The following is a 19,288-nucleotide window of genomic DNA, read 5'->3' on the forward strand; positions in this document are numbered from 1 at the left end:
TTTTTAATATAGGTATATAGTGTTACATTAGTTAGCTCATCATGAGGTAAAGCCACCAAGGAAATTGCTCAACTTTTTTGAATTATTAACATTATGACATTGAGACATTTTTGAATACGGGATCTTTTAATCAGATTGAGACTCAATACGTTCGTATTGCAAAAATGTCTATTATTCCACTTTTTGAAACTTGTGCAAAATAAAGTTTGGGAAGGGCTCCAAAGAAGCACAAATTCAGAGATTATAAAATACTGACCTGCTTCACTTCCAACAGTTCAAAAGTTAGAACAGTAAAGCACATAACCAGTTACAAAACGCAAAAATACAGCACCAAGAATAAATTTTTAACCACCACCGGAAAAAGTGACATTAACTCACATTAATCCTACTCCATTTATGACCTCCCTCAGACCCAATTCAGCGATAAATGTCAAATCTGCAATAGAAAAAAAAGATAATTAGAAACTGTAAGGAGAAAAGTACAAAATTTGTAAGATAAAAAATTAAGTTGCTTAAAATAGTTATTATGCATCAAGGGCATTAAGGCGATATTTATGCCGAGGGCGACAGAGCCCGAGGGCCTGGAGGCCCGAGGGATTGTAAGTCGCCCGAGGGTGTGGAACACAGATACCACCCCTATACCTGCCTATTATGCCCTTTTATGTCTAAAAATATGTGTAACAGACAAACCGACACATCGACAGACATCGAGATTTTGTTTGATTCCGATTGCTGGTGCCTCAAAACGTCTATTTCCGTCAAAAAGGTAATTTTCTACCCCAATGCAATACCTCCCTTACTAACCTGCGCGTAGTAAAAAAAAAATTCATAATTGGAATGGAAACGGAACTAATACGAGACAGCACTTGCATTTTTGCCCTTTCAGTCTGATTAATTGTGTGTAGCTCGACTTAACATATCTATCCCTAATTTTGAGTAGTAGGTAATAGCGATACTACATAAACATTCTATGCTGGAGTGTTATTCTAGACATTCTAACCATACCAGCACATCTTCATCAAGAGGGCGTTTCATGGACACTAGAAACCGCGATCGGAATTCTAAGTAGCCCTTAGCGGTTTCTGCAGAGTAGTTGCACCCTCACAACTACTATCATAATTAGCCCTAGTTTTTTCGCCGCCTCGCTTTAATTAAAATAATTGTGCGAGTACTAGTTTCGGAAATTAAATGAAAGCAATTTAACTTTGGCGAAGTCGGCGCTGTCCTCTTCTTCGTTTTTTTGTTTAACGAACGTGTGTTATTAACGAACCCGAATCAGACAAAACAAGTGTTAATAACGCGTTTATACGTCATTTGAACGTGTGTTATTGAACATTAATTTAACGTGTGCATACCTGAAATTGTGGCGTGGCGCACGAACTGACGGATCTTTTTAATTAATACCCCCCTTGCAGAAGTTGAATGCAAATTTTCGAGTTAACGTTCGGATGAAGACAAATGAGAAAATTAAGAGAATTAGTTTCACGAACGATTTCAATTTATGACAGAGTTTAACGTGACTAGAACTATTGCGCCCAGTTAACGTTTCTGCCTTTTTTTCATGAAACCTTTACGGATCAGTTACAATGTCACTTTAGGAAGCCCAATTTATCCTTACAAGTCGAAGCAACTAAAACAAATTGTATTCACAACTATGAGATTTTAAGGGTTGAAGTCATTATCACAGATTTAGCATGGCCAGTTGGATGTTATTATGAATTCATAAAAGTATACCCACTAATGATAATATACTATTTCCTATCGCGAACGTCAAAATTGGCAAATCAAAATGGGAAAAAAATCTATTTGGGCCGTTGGCGTCGTAGATTAAATTTTGAATGATACGAACGTTATTGATATTGCTAAAACCACTCGGCTACGCCTCGAGGTTTTAACGATATACGCGATTCTTTGATGTTCATAACGAATTCGGATCATTAATAACTGTAAAGAAACCTTTACCAGGCTCCAAAGGCATTCTACAAAATTTGAGAGCCTTTTAAAGTCTTTAAAAGTTATGCTCTAATGTTGTATAAGCTAAATGCTTTGAAGTATGTTGTATTTACTGGAAACTGGAAGGATTGTAGGATGATTCGCCGCCGAAAATTCGCCCCCAAGAAAACTCGCCTCCAAGTAAATTTGCCCCCGGACTATTCGCCTCCGTAAGATTCGCCCCAGAAAATTCGCCCCCGGCAAGTTCGCCTCCGACAAATTCGCTCCTGGAAGATTCGCCCGCGGCGATTCCGCTCCCGTAGGATTCGCCCCATAAGATTTTTTAATCCTCGGAGGTAATAGGGCCAACAATTTATAAAATGAATTTTGTTTAATTGTTATTTGTTTAATGTTACCAAACCAACCTATTACTTCCGAGGGTTAATAAATATTATGGGGCGAATTTTTCGGAGGAGAATTTGTTGGGGGCGAATACTCCGGGGGCGAATTTTCGGGGGCGAATTTACCGGGGCGAAAGGACTGAAACACCTAATTATTTTTATACAGTTTTTACATTAAACTTAAATTGACATTTTTACATTACAGCTATTGTGATTGGCGCATACAAATGTCTTGGATGACATTTAGTAATTTGGACGAGTCGATAACAGCCATTTCATGTGCTACTTAAAACCCTCGAAGGCCTTTAATAGTCATAACAGGTCTCCATGAATCTGCAAGAGCATCGAAGCGCTTTCAAATATTTCAAGGGCTTCCGTATTTTTCAAACCTCCGTAATGTCTTTATTTAAGACATTGAAATTTAACAGAATTTATAAGACATAAAGATGAATTTTAATTCAGAAAAACGATTACAAAAACGCGACAAAACTCCTATACATTTCTAAATCCAAATAGGGAGATTTTACACTAAGGAATCAAACTTAAAAATCTGCGGGCCTTGTACCCCCAAAGATAATCCTTAAAAATATGATATTAAATATATGAGAATTCATGTAGCCCTGTTTAAAAACGCTTGCATTTTTTAACGAATGTTTGCATTCTTGTATAGTTTTGTGGTTTTCAAAATATGAAGCAACCAGAATTTAAACAAGTTGTAAATCAGCATATGCATGATTAAAGCACATTTTTGGTAATGCAGGTCAGTATTTTATTAGCGAAGTTTAAAATTATCGATCTCACGAGTAATTTTGGCTGCGTTAAATAATTAATTTTATTTAATTTCAATTGACGGTACGTCTTCATTTTGTAAAACAAATCACAAAGTAAATAATAAGTTTTTATACTGGTAGCGCTATCTAACGGTAAAATTATAGCACCTCCGAAACCCATATCGAAATTATTTTCTTCAATTATCGATCTCACAAGTAATCTAACTCAAAATAGACTAGTGCCTGCACATCTACACTATAGCAGAAAGCTTTTAGTGAAAATTTGAAGTCTCTAGCTATTGTAGTTGTGGAGATCTAACGCGGACAGCCGGCCTGCCAGCAATGACGAATATAATAGCGTATTTTTTTCAAAAATGCGCTAAAAAAAGTCCAGAAATTCAAATTCAAATTGTGATTCGAAACCCAGCACTCGAACGTCCTAATTTAAATTTGACCTTCCAAAATTACAAAATTACTTAAGATTCTTTGAACGCTTTCCTAATAATGTTCGGTATAATCCAAGGAAATTATGCACCGGGCATTAAAATTAGAATGCTGCCAACGTATAGCTACTGGAAAAATGAAGGCAAATACAAAATAAGTGCCCAGTTTGTTAATTTGAAAGTTAGCAATGTATTGCTGCAAAATGAAATTTAGGGTTAAAAACCTTCACCATAAAATCATATTTTAATGCGAGAAGATGTGACCATATGGTCAGTGAAGATTAAAAGCTATGGCGAAATTAATTGCAGTAACATAAAAATTTGCGAGATTTTTGAAATGTAAGGAAGAACTTCTAGAATTTTTTTAGTTTCAAGATCCAAAATCATGAATTAGCCGAATATATTTGGATAGACACTGAAAATACTTAAATAACGGTGCTGTTGATTTATAAGGTCTTTTTATTTTGCCTTTAGTTTTGAATGGGTGAGGTTTCAGCCAAGGCTGCAACCCAACCCACTATACATTTACAAATATCCATACCCGAACCCGGATTCAAACCAGGGTGATCATAATCAAGTTATGGCGAAGAAGAATTTTTAGTTGCAAAAATTGGATGCATCTGCACAAAAATCAATCCAGATCAATAGAAATTAATTTGGATTTTACGGTAACTGATGCGTTCAGCGTTGATATATCAATTATCTCAAAAATTACTCACCCCAACCACCTTACGTTCGAGCAATAATTTCCGAAAGGCATTGCACTACCACCTCACACGCTCGCGTTTAGGTAACTAAAAATTAAACTGTTGCAAATACCTGACGTGTCAATTAGTCACTGCGGGAAAGGTGGTTCTCGTTATCTCTAACACAATACTTTTACTTTCAATCATATCGCTTCCTTTCGATTCGTTAATCTTATTTTATTTGCAGATTTTTGTTTCGCTAAAGTTATAAGGGATGTCCAAATATTTCGTATTACATTTAGATACTGACATTTTTTGGACAAAGTTCTAAAGTAATTTACTCGACCAACTTGTAATTGAAAACGTCTTTATATTCTACACTCTACACATATAAAGTGTAGACTTTCGTCGAAGTTTTTACTGTCTCTAAAGACCTTAAAAAGACCTGTATGAAGCTCTAAATATAAATACAAATTTGAAAATCTTAATACGCTTTAATGGTTTTTAATAGCCTTTAAGTCCCTACAAAAGTCATTTCATGGGTTCTGAAAAGCCTTCATGAGACTTTAATAGTCGTAAACGGTCTCCATGACTTTTCATTAAGGGTCCCCTCGAAGGCCATTCAGAAATTTTTAGAATCTTCGTATTTTCTCCTGTTTTTACTTGAATTGATTTGTACCCCGTATCTTCTAAATTTCATGCGGGGAGAGTTACGTAAGAAATTGAGTAGCGGTTAACCTTTGATAAGTGTACAGAAATTAAGATCCATTTACCCAGAACGAACTACCACTGTGGAAGATTCTCAAGCTCTTATTTTGTATTTAACCCCGAGCTAGTTGGCCTATCCGTTATATGGTATTCAAAATTTTGATACCAATACTTTGTGGCGTTAATGGCAACATATACATATTCTTAAAAAGTACACATTGAGATATAGCAGCATAAAGAACCTTTTATATTACATAATCAAATTTAAGAAAGAAGCTCAAATTAGGGAAAACTGTTGTGCTAATATTTAATAATTTCATGAATAAAAAACCCTTAGTCTTTTGTTAGTCCTGTGTATGCGAGATTCCGAAAATCTTATATCGTTATAGAATAATGAAATTTCGCATTTAACAAATTAAAGAAAAGTGCGAAATTGCATTTGAAAATCAAGTTATTTATGAATGAAATTTTCCAAATTGGAAAATCCATTTCTCAAAATCCCAGTCTGTACAAGTGTACATACGCATACTTAAGTTTAAAATTTGCAATATGTTTGACTTTACTAAAATTTCAAAAAAATATCACTATAATAAGTAAATTGATATTGCGCAGATTAATTGTCAATATTTTTCTTGGCATAGATGCCAGAGCTATCAGCTACCGATTGCAAAGAGAACGAACTAAATATCTTGAATATTGATGCGATAAAAACGAGAATTTTAGAGTGACAAAACCTTAATGATTCAAATGCCTTAAACTAAAAGCATTAATGTAAATATAGCCAATCTTCTAAAAATTGACAAGCAAAACTTTATAGAAGTTGGGAACCTTGGAGTAGATACGAACTCCAAAGATATATACCAATTATCTCAAAATCAATATATTACATATTTCAAAATAAACCTTAGTTAATTTTAATTTCATATCGCTGTAAACTGAAGTTTGAGGTTTAACATAAAATGTCTACTATCGACACTGAAAGCAAATTAGGCTAATTAAAAGCTATGACCTATTGAATTGCAATAACATGAAATTTCGGGATTATATGAAATTTTTAGAAATATTTTTGGATCTTAGAACTTTACAAAGACACCCAAAATGTTTTTAAAATGTTGGTTTATTAAGACCTTTAAGACCTACTAGTGTGTAAATTTTGTTTCTATTTACTAATATAAATGTTTACTGTTTCTGTTGTTAGATAAACTAAGATTACTCGTTGAGAGATTAATTAAAATTACTACCGAAACGTGTATTTCCGGCAAAAATTGCTAAAAATCGTAGATTCCTAAATCTCAAAGTCCATTTTTAAAAACGCTCTTATATCGCAATTCCCATTCTTTAGTTTTGCCACTTAAATTGTTCGGATCTGAAGAAAATCCAAAGTACCAAATAAAGCATTCCTTTAGTCCACACTAAGTTTTAACGCCTGATTGGTGAGGAGATGCTAGAACTGTCAACCTAAAAGCGTAACCTTAAAATAATGTTTTTTATCTTGACATTCTCGATCCTAAAATTAAAAATTTCAAACGTTGAAGCTGTTGAGCTGTTTTATGAAATGAGATAATAAATCCTTAAAAGCTTGCAATAAAAAAATCAGAGAATACGTTCTAAGTCATTAGTTTTTTACGCCATTTTTTATCTTTACATTTCAAAATGTAGAATTTAAAAAAAATCTGCAAGGAGATATTTACCAAGTGTACAGGTTTTGTTTATAAATTACGAATATTCAAGGAAGATGTATTTTATTTTGAAATCTTCAAATTTAAAATTCAAGCCTCTACAAAACGCACAATTTAAGGATTTATACATCCAAAAAATCGAACATTGCAAGTTAGGCACTGGCACTGGTTAAACACAAATACTACATACAGGCTGTCAATTTTAAAACTTGCAGTCGGTCATATTTTCCAAACTAAAGAAGATATTGAAAATCGCACAAAACCGTTTCGGGGGTATCGAGGGGGAACCAGAATAACGTTATGAGTGACAACCCCCCAGCCCCCCCTCTTCAAAAATCCTAAATGGCAACCCCATACTTGTGACACATCATTGGAAAGCTACTAAAAAATGCTTTCCAGTGGTACCAATATTCATTAAGACAATTTAACAAAAATTTAGTAATTAACAAAAAAAAAACTAAATGTTGACATTGAGGGATTTATGGCAAATTGGCCAAGAACTTCAACCTGAGCTGCTTCATTAAGCAATCTTGGTTGCTTTCTTTTTTTATTGACTTACAGTACAGTTGAAATGTGTGGAAATAATATTCATTTATGGCTCCGAAAATCGATCATCTTTTAGAACAGCTAGAACGTTTAATGAGAGACATCCCGGGAGAAATGTGAGCCATGTCTATGTTCAAGATTTGGTCGCTAAATTCAAAGAAACGGAATCTGTTATCAATAAAAAAAGAAAGCAAACCAAGATTGCTTAATGAAGCAGGTCAGGTTGAAGTTCTTGGCCAATTTGCCATAAGTCCTTCAATGTCAACATTCGGTTTTTTTCTTAATTATTAAATTTTTGTTAAATTGTCTGAATGAATATTGACTTTATTGGTACCACTGGAAAGCATTTTTCAGTAGCTTTCCAACGATGTGTCACAAGTATGGGGTTGCCACAACAAACTGATAATTTTAGAGATTAATTTTAATTCCGAAAGACGTTTAAAATAAATATACGCAGGTCTTTAAAAAATAGGCACAGCATTCTCTACCGTAAGACTTTTTACTTAAATCTAAACAAAAAGGCTACAAAACTCCTACATTTTTAAGTCCAAATAGGGAGATTTTACACTAAGGAATCAAACTTTAAAACTGCGGGTATTGTACCCCCAAAGATTATCCTTAAAAATGTAATCTCAAAAATGAGAATTCATGTAGCCATGTTTAGGAAAACTTGCATTTTTAAATGAATGTTTGCATTCTTATATAGTTTTGTGGTTTTCAAAATAATAAGCAACCGGAATTTAAAAAAAAACCCAGAGATTTTACTACCCTATAATTTGCTATGAAACCATGAAATTTTCATTTTAGTTCGCAACGACCTTCTGAATTTACGAAATTCAAATTGTGACTCGAAACTCAGCACTTGATATTAAGTTGGCAAATCCTAATTTAAATTGGCCCTTTCAGACACCTTGAAGTTAGGGTAAGTTGAAAGTAGAAAAATGCACATGAATTATAGGTAAGCGATACTGGACCGGGCATTAAAATTAAAATGCTGTCAACGTACGGGAACAATGACGGCAAATTCAAAATAAGTGCCCAGTTTGTTAATTTAAAAGTTTGCAATATATTGCTGCAAAATCATCATAATCAAGTTATGGCGAAAAAGAATTTTTAGTTGCAAAACTTGGTTGCATCTGCACAAAAATCAATCCAGATCGATAGAAATTAATTTGGATTTTACGTTAACTGATGTGTTGATATGTCAATAATCTGAAAAATCACTCACCCCATCAAGCACCTTACGTTCGAGCAATAATCTCCCAAAGGCACCACCTCACACGCTCGCGTTTAGGTAACTAAAAATTAAACTGTTGCAAATACCTGACGTGTCAATTAGTCACAACGACAAAGGTGGTTCTCTAACACAATACTTTCACTTTCAATCGTATCGCTTCCTTTCGATTCGTTAACCTGCATCTTTTTTTTAATTACATATGTTTGTTTCGTTGAAGTTATAAGGGATGTCCAAATATTTTCGTATTATTAGATGCTGATATTTTTTGGACAAAGTTCTAAAGTAATTTACTCGGACTAACTTCTACAATTTTACAATGCGTTAAAGTTGCTTGCTTTTCTGCTGGGTGCACCTGAGATTTTTGTGCGATTTGTAATTGAAAAGGTCCTCTATACGCTACACATAAAGTTTCGTCGAAGTTTTTACGGTTTTTAAAGACCTTAAAAAGACCTGTATGAAGCTCCAAATGTTTTCATGGAGATATTCTACAGAACTTGAGGGTCTTTAAAATTCTCAATACGCTTTAATGACTTTTAATAGCCTTTGCAAGTCCCTAAACGTCATTTCATGGGTTCTGAAAAGCCTTCAAGAGACGTTAATAGTCCCCATGAATTATCAAGAGCATTACGGGTCTACGAAAACCATTCAGACATTTTTAGAGTCTCCGTATTTTCTCCTGTTTTTAAAACCCAAGCGCTTAAGAAGTGAGGGTTTGGGATTATTAAATATGTATTTAAGTGTCTTATGTCCTTTGCACTGACAAATTTAAGCGGAACTTTTATTCAATGCTTAAGGGCCAATTGCACCGTCAAAATTAAGTATCCCTTAAAGTTAAGCATAACTTAAATGCCATAGGTTTTAAGTTTGACTTAACTTTAAGCAAGGCTTAATTTTGTTAGTGCAACTGGGGCTAAGCGTAGCTTAAAATCCATGACAATGATTATTTCGACAATGGTTACCATGAAGTTTAAGCTATGCTTATTTTTGTCGGTGCAAACGGCCAAAACTCATTGATTTATATTTGACAATGTTCCTAAATTAGGGCGAATTACTTAGTGTGCTGATTTCAGACGAACTGACGACGATTTATGGAAAAACACAACGTAGGATTCTTTTTTAAGGGTTAGCAAAACTGATACTCGAGTGTAAATGTAGGGAAACCGGCTTAATGTGCGTTAAATTTGATGAAAAACGTCGTTCCACATCCAAGTTGTGATGAGCTCCGCAAAACAGCTTATCAATATTCGCAAAGCAGTCAAGGGCGTACTAGGCATTGTTCGAAGTCAATAGAACACTTGACTGGGGCTGCCATCCTCCAGGTTTCAATCTGGAGAGCGGATCTACTCAGCAAACACACCCCCCCATTGTATGGCACTGAAAGGAGCTAATTTTGCGGCACGCCGCGAGGTCGGATTCCCTCACCTTCACGATATTTAGTGGACACTTGAGCGAGTTCTAGACGAACTTTATACACGTTTACGTCGACGTCGTCGTTTCTGTTTTGTATTATGACTAATGCGTCGGATTTTTACGGGCGAAACGCGTCGATCGATCTCGAGATTGTTGCAGTTTACGCTTTAAAGTCTTCCACGTGCAAAGAACGCGGAAATCTTTTATGAGACGGTGATGAGTAGGAGCTAACTTTATTTATTGCTGATTTTATTAGCTTCGGTTTAATTGTCCTTATTACTCACTTCGTCTCTTCCTTCGAAAAACGGATTGACTGAACTAATCTTTGAAAGACTTTATGATCTGTACATTACGTGATTGAATTTCTTTTTAGCGCACGCATATCAATATCTGTTCCATAGTACTATCTGTTACCTGTTATAAACGTACTGGATAGATCCAGTCTTTAATTTCTCTCTTATGATCTTTTTTCTAAAATTATGTTGAAGCATCATTTCAATTAGGGATAGTTATGACGGGTTTATATTTTTTACATACATTACAATCACGTCTCAATCACATCAAAAATCACGTCGGAAACACATAAAAAATCACGTCGAAATCACATCAAAAGGTACGTCAAAATCACATCAAAAATTACGTCAAAATCACTTCAAAGATTACGTTAAAATTACGTTAAAATTACGTTAAAATTACGTTAAAATTACGTCAAAATCACATCAAAAATTTTCACGGCAAAATCATGCCGAAATCACGTCGAAATCATATCAAAAAATTACGTCAAAATCACATAAAAAAAATTACGTCAAAATCACGTCCGAAATCACGTCAAAATTTACGTCGAAATCACATCAAAAATTTTACGTCAAAATTACGCCGGAATCACGTCGAAATCACATCAAAAACTACGTCAAAATCACATCAGAAGATTACGTCAGAATCACATCAGAAATTACGTCAAAATTTACGTCGAAATTACGTCAAAAAATTTACGTCAAAATTATGTCATCGGAAATTACGTCAAAATCACGTCAAAAATTACATCGAAATCACATTACAATTACATTACCATTACAGGTCTATCTGAGACAATTTTTTTTGCGGGCCTTCCTTTTTACCAAAAATCGACTGCACCAAAATTTCTCGGGAAAACACTTTTTCCTATTAATTTTGGTGCGTACAATTCGTACGTTTTCGATTAGACCTCTCAATAAAAAGTTATGGACAAAACACCTGAATTTTCGTATTATTGAGAGTTTGCCATGGAAATCAATATCTAGTGAAATATGTAATAGTGTATCTGTGGCACATTTAACATATAACTGTCACGAGGAAAGATTGTCGGTCACAGCACACCTTGTGTCGATCTACAATCTATGATTTTCTTAAGATGCAAGCGACTTCCGGAATAGGATCGTGCCAATGTTGAACGAAAAGATAGATTGTAGACCGGGAACAACTGTTCTGGGACCGGCAATCTTTCCTAGCGAGAGGTTTATTTAAACGCCATGTTCGAAAATTCACTATGACAGTCGAAAAAGTACGAATTGTATTGGATTCTACGCACCAAAATTAATAAGGAAAAGTGGTTTCCCGAGAAATTTTGGTGTAGTCGATTTTTGGTAAAAAAGGAAGGTAATACCTTGCCTTTTTTTGAGGCCCGCAAAAAAAATTGTCTCAAATCGACCCGGAAAAAAAATTTTCTTATAGAATGAGGCCTGTAGAATCCATAATTTCAAACAGTTCCAAGATTGGGCTACTAGTTCAAAAGTTACAGCCCTTTGAATTTTCTTTCGAAATTGGTTCTAGTCTATAACTTTTGATTGAGAAGTCTGATCGAAAAAGTACGAATTGTTTTGGATTCTACGCACCAAAATTAATAAGAAAAAGTGTTTTCCCGAGCAATTTTGGTGTAGTCGATTTTTGGTAAAAAAGGAAGGTTATACACTGCCTTTTTTTGAGGCCCGCAAAAAAACTGTCTCATATCGACCCGGAGAAAAATGTTTCTTATAGAATGAGGCCTGTAGAATCCATAATTACAAACAGTTCCAAGATTGGGCTACTACTACTACTACTAAATTAATAATCATATTCAATAAACTATTAGGTAACATAGATCATATCATGCCATGGAAAACAATGAATAAACAAAACACTGCTGTTCATTGTTGAAAACCTCAAAGAAAACTTGGTTTAATGTTTGGTGCGGAATTATTGGATCGCGAATTCTTGGACCTTTCATTTACAAGGAAAATTGGACAGGCCAAGGTTATCTTCATTTTCTACCAAATGAATTTCAAGATCTGTAGGATGGGTTAGATTTGGAAACAGGACGTAATTTACGCTGGTTTCGACATAACGGTGCCCTGCCGCACAACCAACTGCAAGTACAAGAGCACCTCATCGATCGGTCGGTCCTTTGGTCACCAAGATCGCCAGATTCTATTTGTGGCTGTAAAGTTTTACGTAAAATATTATAATGGGCTGTGTAATTAAGAGAACAAAAATGTTTCCCATGGCAAGCTCTGTTTTTACTATACTCTTAATAATACAAACAGTTGTGTATCATGTTTATTTGTCCAATTAAGTACAATGCTAACGTTATATCATTGTAAACAGAAAAAAATCACTTTTTAAAAACGTCACAGCCAGCTATGGTTGTCATTAAAAAAATGTGAGTTTCCGTTATAACTCAAAAATTATAAAAGAAGAATGAAAATTAATAAATGTGTCATGAGGAAAATCTACAATTTTTGTTCTTTGCAAAGTTTTGTATTTCTAATACTAACGATTCTACATTTCTACATTTAAAAGAAAAATCATTAAATCTGTTATTCGCTCATATCTAGTAAACTGTGGATTTTTTCAAAAAACAAAAGCAAGCAAAACAAAAGAAAGAATCTATTTGACGTACCACAAACATTTCAACGATCGTAATAATCGAATTGTAATGTATGAAAAGGGAATTTTCTCGAAAAGAGACTTTTAAACAGGGTCCAAACGTATATGTGCATAAAAGGGGTAGCTTGTAAACAAAAGCAAACCAGGAAACATACACATTTGCTGCAACACTTTTCCGGATGTTTATGTTAAACCGAGGTATCTTGAAAAAACCTGCAAGGCTTTATATTTTTCGATACAATAAAAGGGTGACTTTATCTTGATCTTGTAAACTAAATCAAACAAAGAAACAAAGATAAAATAATTTTTTACCACAAGAATTACTGCGTTTTGTAGTAGTTATTAGCGAAAACCTGATGAAAGCCCAAAAATTTGAGGGCACCAAAAGTTATGCTCAACTCTTGGAGAGGTAAGAAACGCAGACTACTCGTTTTCAATCTTAAGGTTTTAAAACTATTTCCAGTTTTCCCCACAGCATTTTGACATCCTGTTCCTATTACACTGGACTAATGAAACAACAATTTCCAAAAGAATCTATTATTTTTAAAAACGGTATGAATTGCAGGGCATATATCCCATAAGAAAGTTTTTGTGAGATAAGCAACACAATACTCATGAGACAATCCTTATCAATTTTTAATAAAGTTTCCTGTAAGGATCCTGATCATAGTTCCAGGACGGGAACCTATATGGGTGTATAAAGAATCTAAAAGGATTTCTAGAATAGACAATGTCGAAAGAAGAATAATGAATTACTACAAATTTCTAGTTGGATTCCAGGCAGTTTCTAAAATGGAGTTTTAAAATTAAAATACAGCATTGGAGCATTTTTAAAATTGTGTTTTTAATTTAAGGGGCCTACTATTGTAGTTAGGTTCTAAATTTTTCTTTACTGTTTTTCAACTCTCATTGAGATTTTGAGGCAGTTCTTTTAGGTCTTCTCCAGATTGTTTGTTTGAAATTCGATTGGTAGTTTTTGAACTGAACCAACTTTAGTTTGGAATATCAAACTTCTTACACATAATTTCAAGTAATAACTTGAATGGAATTTTCGGAGTGAAAGTGGTGCGTTCCGCTTACCTAAACCGAATTTGACATTTCCAAACTCTATTATCATATCAGAATAAGTTTTTCTCTCATTTCCGCGTCCAAAGACGTAAAAAAAGTGTGGAATTTTATATCGGAAATAAAAATTAGTATAAAAGCAAGTCATTTGAATTGGAAAATCATTTATTAAAAGGAATATATTTTACGATTGAACGAATTTCCCGACAGGAGTTTGCATGTTACATTGCCCTTCTTTTGTTACTTTTTCACTCGTGATCCCCGAAAATTACAACAGTAAAATCCCAAAGCCGCGATCGAATTTTGTTTCATTAACTTCTTGGAGTTTAAAAATTCGGAGCGAAACTGCTGATGTTCGACCCTCGAAAGAATTATATAAAAAAGGCCCAACCCTGACAGGAGTATCCTTGTCAGCGAAATTTTTGGCATAAATCTCAATTCCGTCCGAAATGAAATTTGGGTCAGAGGTTTTACTTAAAAGGTGCCCGCCTGATTTATATAAATGTATTTGATTAGGCTAAAAGTGAGCGAGCGATGGACGCGTTATGAAAAATCTCCGTTTATTTCATTTTCGAAACTCGTGATACAATTTAGTGCGGACCTCGACAAATAAAATCGCAGCTATAAAACAACGTTTTCAATTAATTTGGTCACGCAATGGGATTGTATTTTATTGTCACATCTTGAAATAAAGTTTAATGAAAGTATCGATTTATGAAGAGTACCCCGGAAGTTAGTGCTTTATTTTTTTCCATTGCAATTTCGCCTCTCACTATAAGGTATTGCTTCAATTTTTCATGAAATATAATTGGTAGAAAAATCACTTTTAGTGGCGATATTAAAAAACCATTTATCACTAAGTGGACTATAAGTTGCTTGCAGCTTATAGGTATGAAAGAGGGGTTTTTATTTAATGGATTTCGATGTCGGATTCTTTTTGGATCGGAGATATTATGAGAAGATTACAGTATAAATGATACCTTTATAATAAAAGTGTACCTATAGTATATGGATGTCAATAAAAAGTTAATGGAAATTATTCCAAATGCATTTTTCTAATACGAGAGCAGAGCTTTACAGTTGACACGACCACGCCTCGCCTAAAACGCTGAAATATATATTTTCTTTCTCAAGTGCCGGAGTTTCAAGGTGCAATCTCTAACCAAAAACTGGTGTGCAGTGGAACTTATTTCCGGAATAAATGGAAAATAAACGAAGACTTCCAAGACAAAAACCCAGCGTTTATATACGGTCCTTGAAATCAAGTTAACACCCCCACTTTTCTACGAACTATGAATTAAAGACTAATTTGTACTCAAATTAGATTTTCATTGTTTAAACAATTTATATATTATAGTTTCATTTAGATTTCCACGAGGTTTATTATTATTATTTAACATTTTCGACATCTACACTAGAACCAGTTTATACCCTTCAAAATTCAAGTTCTACAGCTGAAGATTTAACAAGCTCAATTCCTAAATTAGATCCCGTTTTTAACATTCAAGATTCAAATTCTGCAGATGAAGATTTAACAAGCTCAACTCCTAAGTTGGGTCCCATTTGGACCCTTCAAAACTCAAATTCTCCAGATGAAGATTCTCCAAGTTTGACATCTAAATTAACCTACCAAGGACCCATTACACAAAATCGTTCTAAATTTAATTAATTTATCATAAGATAGCGTACTTCATTTATACATCATTGTCAATCTAAACTTGAAAAAGGGGAAAGAGTGTTCCCCGAAACGTAGCTAGTTGCCTAAATAAATAAACAAAACACACACGAGTGATACCAGAAATAATGTCTAATAACAATAATAAACCTCGTGGAAATCTAAATGAAACTATAATAAACCTTTATGGAAAGGAAACCTTACAACTGATTAGAACCTACTGAAAGTTACGTATAAAGAAATATGAATTAATATCAAATCTCACCTTTTTAAAACGTTGTAGAGATAATAAAGTTGTCCCTAAGACCTTCAGAATAAAACCCCGCCCTGATATGTTTGGATCAAAACACATTTTTAAGAAAACCAGCTAAGCCCTAATTCGCAAAACTATACAAAATGAAAGGACTAAATTAGATACCGTTAACCAAGAATTATTCTACACATTCCAAACGTGTGCGGATAATTCGCACCGGAATAATTCGCACCAGGATAATTCCCACCCGGACATTTCGCTCCCGGATAATTCGCGCCCGGACAATTCGCACTCGAAAAATTCGCTCTCGAATAATTCACACCGGATAATTCTGTAAATCTTTGGTTTATTAAAATTAAATATTTTTAAGAGGCTTCTAGACGATTGCCTTTACAGAATGTATGTAGTAGTGCACATCTTGGTAAACATCTACTTCATGGAAAAGTAAGTAAGTATTTCCATTTCTTAAATCTAATCACGCTGGTTTTTTTTTGAAGTTGTATGAAGAGTCTGATATAGTTAAATCCTGTAATTTAAGAACACATAATTTTTATCTACTGCGCTTTCGTTTTGAGAAAATAAGAATAGGTAACTGAAACGTCTTTTGTGGAGTAATTAAATACCAAATAGTTATACCTAGTTATAGTATATCTACAATATTATGTGTAATATTCGCTAATTTTGAGACGCTCTTAATATTAAAACAGAATCAACATATAATACCGTACACAAACAAAGTGATAAGTTTAAAGTTAAAAATATTTACATTATAAGATCAAGATGAAAATATAGAAAGAGGAAGTAATTTTAACCCTCCCTTACATAAAAATTTCTTAATGAAGACACATAAAAAATTGTTCTTTATTTCTTTAGTTGAAAAGGGTGACAAAGGAAATGAATTAAATTTATTTTAGACAAAACGAGTATGTATAAATGACAATAGAACAATGCATTTCATAGATGGCACTAAATTTGGATAAGTAATTAAGATAATATTATAATTAAAGGTAAATTTGAAAAGACCCGATAACACAAATTGCACTTCATAAAGAAACAATAAGAGAAATATCGTAATGACATCCTTTCTATTATTTCTGGAAGATGAATAGGGTTTATTACAAGGTAAAAGTAATTAGGTCCGAAAAATCAGGTTCAAGTACGTTTGACCACAACTAATTAGAACTTTAACGCCTGTATAGTATCTTCATTCTTGAACGTTTGACAGAGTGGTATTTTAAAATTTATTTGAGCACGGGTTTTGATTTTGTGTATACTTTTTTTTTAATTTTAAAACATTTTATTTCTTGTGGTAGTGTCGTGGTGGTGTTCAGAAAAGGTAAGTTTCCAGTTTTCTTAGAACCAGTTTTACGTTTCTTTGACCACATATGGCTATATGTTGATTATTGGTGACTGAGTAAAATTACACTAACTGCTTATTTTTTTGCGTAATCTTTGCTACAACTATGGTAGTGAATGAACTTAAAAGTTTCATTTTGATTTTCTTACTCTTATTTATTTTATAGCTTGAAGAGATACATGGAAAAATGCGGGCATTTTTTAAAGAGATTGTTAATAATCAAGTAAGGGTTTTGAAAATCTTGAAACGTTTTAGGAACAGGTCGATATTAATGATTTTTTCTTTTAAATGTTTGTAATTATTAAGCACCTATATACTTCCTTTTTAATTTTTGTATGGCATACCTAGTACTAAAGCAAAACCCTTAGCATTGGTAATTGCGCAACAAGGAAGATATAACTCTCGCCAGGAAAGATTGCCGGTCACAGCACACTTTGTGTCAATTTACAATCTATGTTTTTTTTTAAGATGCGAGCGACTTCCGGAATAGGATCGTGCCAATGTTGAACGAAAAGACTTTTCGTTCAACTTTGGCACAATCATATCCCGGAAGTCGGTCACATCTTTATAAAAACACAGATTGTAGACCGGGATCAGGTCTTCTGTGACCGGCAATCTTTCCTGGCGAGAGGTTTAGGACATCATTGGAAAGACTTTCCTTCTCTGAATTTGGTAAGACTATAATTTTTTAGATTCGATATTTTCGAAATATTTTAAAAGTGAGTTGAGGGCGCGCTGTTGTTTATGTCATTGGAAGGATGTCGGGCCGATCACTATGTAATAGAAGCTAATGCGATCGTGCGTCAAAATTATGCAGTTGCAAGTGGTATAAAAAAGAGAAAACTTGTACATGCAACGTCGAATGCGCTGGAAATGAAACAACTAAATAAAAAAAATTACATATTCGAATTCAGAGATGGGCGACCTTACCAACGATGCATCATTTAAGATTTTAAGGGTTGCACTGTCAGCGATGCGAGACAAAGACATTAGTGAGCAAGTTTTATTTTAGACACTGTTTCCTTCTATGATCAATTTGACGTGCCAAAACGTTTTTTGAAAATTATTTTAATTTACAGAAATAGCTATGTATCGTTTCTAATGCACCACCGTATATTATTTAGCTTCGGAGAAATAACACCAAAATCTCCCCATAAAAATTGTTATCATAATAAATGGGTAGATTTTGGTGTTATTTCTCCGAAGCTTCTTAAGCACCCCATTGAGAGTCATGGATCGTCACAATTTCAGTATATTATTTAAATAATAGCCATATAATTTATAGCAAGATCAATTTTTTTCACGATATTTTTTGCTTTTTTCGTTACTTTACACTTCTTATCTCGTTAATTTTACGGAAACTCTCAAGAATCTATTTGTTTTACGTTCAAATATGATTATAATTTACTTGAGATTCTTTTAAGACAATACATACGTATTTCGTTAGGTGTCCTTTAAATGGACGACATCGAAGGTTAGAGAACTATAAGAGCATTCGCACCTTAGTATGCAGTATGGGGTCTTATGGACTATATCCCTCCTTTACTAATTTGCGTCATTCTTCAATAACGCTATCCTTATTCCTTACCGCAATGATGCCAAACTTACATATGATTGAATTTAAGCTTTAAAACAAAATATAACGTCAAATCTTCTTGTATTGTCATTACGTGTGTGGTTCGTTTTTGTCTTTCGTATTTAACACATTTTATTGTCTCATTGCTTTAAAAATCGTTCTTTTAAGAACGCCTCCATCTCGTACTTTATATACAAGGTAACTTTGAGTGTTCTTGTAGAACCGTTATTTGATTTCATCTTTTTAGTATATCCCATTAAATGGAAGCCGAAGCTGAAGCAGGATCTGCTAACGTGAAACGCCATAAAGGAGAGTGTTTTAGCCGGAAGGAGAAACACCTCATTATCAACGTGCTGAACTATTTCTCGGGAACGATGAACGTTACTGCAGCTGTGAAAGAAGCAAGTAAAGCTTTATGTTGTTCTGAACGGAGCATCTATGCCATTAAAAAGGAAGACGGAAACGAAGGTGTATCAAGCCCGAAAAAACGCAAGCAAAGAAAAGGGAAACAAAGCAATGATCGTCTTCATGTGTATGATGAAAATGTGCAATCAGTTATTCGACGTAAAGTGCATAACTTCTTCATTACAAATATTCCACCAACTATGAACAGCATCTTAGCTTCCGTAAATGACGATAACGATCTACC

At 33.9% G+C, this 19,288-nt stretch overlaps 1 long non-coding RNA gene across 1 annotated transcript in view; it reads right to left on the reverse strand.

The window, feature by feature from the left end:
• Window positions 1–217: 217 nt before the first annotated feature.
• The window catches only part of LOC116175703, a 36,031-nt gene continuing 16,960 nt past the window's right edge, over window positions 218–19,288 (reverse strand). Inside the window, exon 3 of the long non-coding RNA XR_004146342.1 lies at window positions 218–436. This is a non-coding gene — a long non-coding RNA (uncharacterized LOC116175703). The remainder of the gene's footprint in view (window positions 437–19,288) is intronic.

Source organism: Photinus pyralis, unplaced genomic scaffold, assembly GCF_008802855.1.
Source record: "Photinus pyralis isolate 1611_PpyrPB1 unplaced genomic scaffold, Ppyr1.3 Ppyr1.4_LG7, whole genome shotgun sequence".
Taxonomy (NCBI): Eukaryota; Metazoa; Arthropoda; class Insecta; order Coleoptera; family Lampyridae; genus Photinus; species Photinus pyralis.